At 39.0% G+C, this 4493-nt stretch overlaps 1 pseudogene; it reads left to right on the top strand.

Annotated features, from left to right (window-relative positions):
- Positions 1-1521: 1521 nt before the first annotated feature.
- LOC131280261 (E3 ubiquitin-protein ligase Mdm2-like) lies at positions 1522-3888 on the top strand (annotated as a pseudogene).
- Positions 3889-4493: the final 605 nt, after the last annotated feature.

A 4493-nucleotide genomic window follows, 5' to 3' on the forward strand; every position in this document is an offset into this window, starting at 1 on the left:
ACACTGAACACATTTCAGCAAGTGCTAATGTGCCCAGTGCTGCCCTAAATTCATAGTACCTTAAAAATATTTAGACTTGGGCTGAGATTTGTGGCAGAGATTACATACATTGCTATCATTATGGGGCAAAATAAATATTTTCTTTTTAAAAATGGTGCTTGAAAACAACCTTGTCTAATGTCTACATGATGCCTGTGGAATCAGCTCCTGACCCCCATGTTAGCACAAATCTGAAAAAAGAACTTTCAGGGGGAAGTTCTTGATGAAGTTACATTGTGAGAAATGATGACATATGCAGTCTATTATTTAGGTATCATATTGATAATGTATCATCTTATGTTGTGAACCTACATATATCATGAATACCATGAGGGTCATATGAACAACTGAATGTACTCAATTTGGGAAAATTGTCAGTGTCACATAATTTAAACCCACAAGGTTGGTTAGCCAATGAGGGAAGTGGGCTGTTTTATCATGGCCATGAGCTGGGAAGACACTGGTGTGCTGAGCCTGTACCGAGTCTGGCCATGGTATATTATACAGAACAGATACAAGGCTGACTGAGCAAGAAAGAGAATTGTCATTTCAGCACAGAAACAAAACCCAAACAAAAAATACCATGCTAGAAAGGAAGAGAAAACTTTTGCTACATAGTAATATTATTAAAAGAGCCACAAGATTCCTTTTTAGAATCTTTTAGGATGGAGGAGGGTGTTTCACATTGATGCTGACCAGACAAGGACCTGGTGACATATAAGTAGCACAGCCTTGGGCTGGGGAGGATGGCAGGGTGGAGGGCCACTGTCATCCTGAAGAGCTGTGTGGGAGCCCAGGGCTTCTCCAGGCTCTGGGCATTCATACAGACCATGTGCCAGCTTCAAGGGGACAGACACATCCTCTTACCAGTCTAACCACACAGTAGTAAAACTGAGAAGCATTTTATTATCTGTAAGCAACTGTTTCATTTCTGGCTACCTACAGGAGAATAGACAAGATGTGTGTGCACATTTTGAAATACTGCTTCTTTTGTTTAAAAAGATAAGAGCATCTAAGAGCTTAAGTAAAAAAGAAGAGCTCTAATCTTCCCTTTTAGTTAGTAGAGACAACAAGCATGTCTCTCAAGGCATCAAAGCAGAATGCTCTGATCCATATGGGCTGTCAGGAGGTTGGGGGGGCCTCCACACTTAGCTTCCCAGCCCCAGTGGCCTCCCACTATCAAGAGGACAGATGGGAAGAGGGGGGAGCATGGCTATTAGCAACCTTTGTTCCTTTTGTTTGGGGCTTGTGTTGCCCTGTGTGACTGGAAGGGGGATGGAGCAAGAAGCTGAGCCTTTTTCTGGTCGGAACCTCTGACTCAGGTTCTGATGCTTTTGCCTCAAGGGATCTCCTACTCCCAACCTAATGTGTTGGAATACAATAGTGGTGTGAAATTGACACGAAGGCTTTCATGTGCCCCATGAACAGAACTGGGGAGCCTCAAAAGATCCCACGGTAGGCACAAAAAACCCTGCATGGCAAATGTGCAATACCAACAATTATCTAGCTACTGATATGCTATGAGCACCTCACAGATTCCTGTTTCAGAACCAGAGACCCTGGTTAGAACAAAACAATCATTACTGAAGTTGCTAAAGTCTGTTGGTGCACAAAAAGACACACAATGAAAGACATTATATTTTATCTTGGCCACTATATTATGACCAAGTGATGAGAAACAACAATATATTGTATATTGTTTAAATTATCTTCTAGGGGAGTTGTTTGTAGTACCAAACTCCTCTGTGAAAGAACACAGGAAAATGTCTACAGAAACTTGGTAGTAGTCAACCACCAGGAACCATCAGATTCAGGTGCATCTCTAAGTGAAAACAGGTGTCACCTCCAAGATGGCAACCATCAGGAAGCAGACTTGGTCCAGTGGATAGGGTGTCCATCTACCACATGGGAGGGCTGTGGTTCAAACCCTGGGCCTCCTTGACCCATGTGGAGCTGGCCCATGTGCAGCACTGATGTGCACAAGGAGTGCTGCCCCACGCAGGGGTGCCCCCCACATAGGGGAGCCCCATGCACAAGGAGAGCACCTCATAAGGAGAGCCGACCAGTGTGAAAGTTCAGCCTGCCCAGTAATGGTGCCACATGCATGGAGAGCTGACACAACAAGACGGTGCAACAAAAAAGAGACACAGATTCCCATGCCACTGACAACAACAGATGCAGATAAAGAACACACAGCAAATGGACACAGAGAACAAACAACTGGGGCAGGGGAGAGGGAAGGGGAGAGAAATAAATAAAATAAATCTTAAAAAAAAAGATGGCAGCCATCAAAGGGACCCTGTGCAAGAGGTGTAGGAGGAGAAAACTTCATCCTCAAATTTGATTTTTAGACCTTCATCTAAAAGGAGAGTACTTAGTGAGACAGAAAATTCAGAAGACTTAGCTGGTGGACAACAGAGAAAGCACCACAAATCTGCTAGCATTTACCTTTCCTCTGATGAAAGTCTTGCTCTATAATAATGAAGATATGGTGTAAAAGATTCTGTAGGAGTGAATCAATGGAGACTATCAAATCTGGATCTTGATACTGGTTTAAGTGAACATTCTGGTGATTGGTTGAATCAGGATTCAGTTTCAGATCAATTCAGTGTATAATTTGAAGTTGAATCTCTTGATTCAGAAGATTAGTGAAGAAGGACAAGAACTCTCATATGAAGATGATCAGGTTTATCAAGTTACTGTTTATCAAGCAGGGGAGAGTGATACAGACTCATCTGAAGAAGATCCTAAAATTTCCTTAGCTCTCTGTGGGAAATGTACTTCATGCAATGAATTGTATCCTCCCCTTGTGAAAATGCATTACAACAGATGTGAGAATTGGCTTCCTGAAGATAAAGGAAATGATAAAGGGAAAATACCTGGGAAAGCCATACTAGAAAACTCAACACATGTAGAAGAGGGCTTTAATGTTCCTGATTTCAGAAAAATGACATAGAGGAAAATAGTAAAATCACACAAGCCTCCCAATCCCAAGAAAATGAGGGCTATTCTCAGCCATCAACTTCTAGTAGCAACATTTATACCAGTCAAGAAGATGTCAGCCATCTGCCCATTGGGATTTAAGCCCCCTCTCAAGTAGAAGCAGTGGGATCACCATCCTGAAATTCTCAAGACTGGGGAGTGAACAATGGCCTAAAGTAGACTTAGTATTATTCTATAATAGACTTAATATTATTCTAGCAATGGAAGAACCTTTATCAATGATGTAAAGATAGTGGCCACCAGAGGTTCTGAGGTGAGGGAGAGGGAAGAATAGATATAATATGGGGACATTTGGGGCATTGGAATTTCCTGCATGACATTGCAATGACAGGTATAGCCCATTACATTTGGTCATAACCTATAAAATTGGGTAAGGCAGAGTGTAAGCTATAATAGAAACTATAGTACATTGTTAATAACAATGCTTCAATATGTGTTTATCAATTGTAGCAAATTTACCACACTAATGAAAGATGTTAATGTGAAAAGTGTGGGAGGGTTAGGGTGAGGGGTTGGGGAATATGGGAATCCCCTATATTTTTTATTAAACGCTTATATAATCTAAAGCTTCTTTAAAAATTAAAAAAAAAAATTAAAGCTGTCAGAGAGTTTGAAAGGAATGAAACACAAGATAAAGAAAAATGCATGGAATCTAGTTTCCATCTTTGTGCCATTGAACCTTGTGACCTAAAATTGACTGTATCATCCATGACAAAAAAAGGACATCTTATGGCTTGTTTCACATGTTCAAAAAAGCTAAAAAAACACACACAAAAAAACCAAAATAAGTCCTGCCCAATATGTAGGCAGCTAGTTCAAATGATTATGCTAACTTATTTCTCCTAGTTGACTTGTTTGTAAGAGTAGAATTATATATTTCTAACTATGTAACCCTAAAAACTCAGTTATTTTAGCAACATTAAATTTATTTTTATGTTTTTATACATATTGAAGTGTAAAAGTATCTCAGTCCATGTAGAAATCTTCTCCTTAATATAATTTACCTACTTGGGGAGGGGATGTGGTTTAGTGAATATTCATTTCATTTTAGGAAAATTTCACTTCTCTTTATAGTTCATATTTGGGTTTTAATGTAATTTGAATTGGCTGTATATCTGGTTATTTTGGCAACATTAAATTTATTTTTATGTTTTCATACATATTGAAGCTTAAAAGTATCTCAGTTCATGTAGAATTCTTCTCCTTCATATAATTTACCTACTTGGGGTAGGGATTGGGTTTAGTGAATATTCACTTCATTTTAGGAAAATTTCACTTCTGTTTATAGTTCATGTTTGGGTTTTAATGTAATTTGAATTGGCTATATAGCTGTTTTTTTAAATTCTATCCTTCATATTTTAATTCATTTCCACCTTCACTTAAATAAAAATATCTGATTTTTCAAAATATAAGTAGGGGATTCACATATATGTTACTTAGTACCTTTCTTT

This window comes from Dasypus novemcinctus, chromosome 10, assembly GCF_030445035.2.
Source record: "Dasypus novemcinctus isolate mDasNov1 chromosome 10, mDasNov1.1.hap2, whole genome shotgun sequence".
NCBI lineage: Eukaryota > Metazoa > Chordata > Mammalia > Cingulata > Dasypodidae > Dasypus > Dasypus novemcinctus.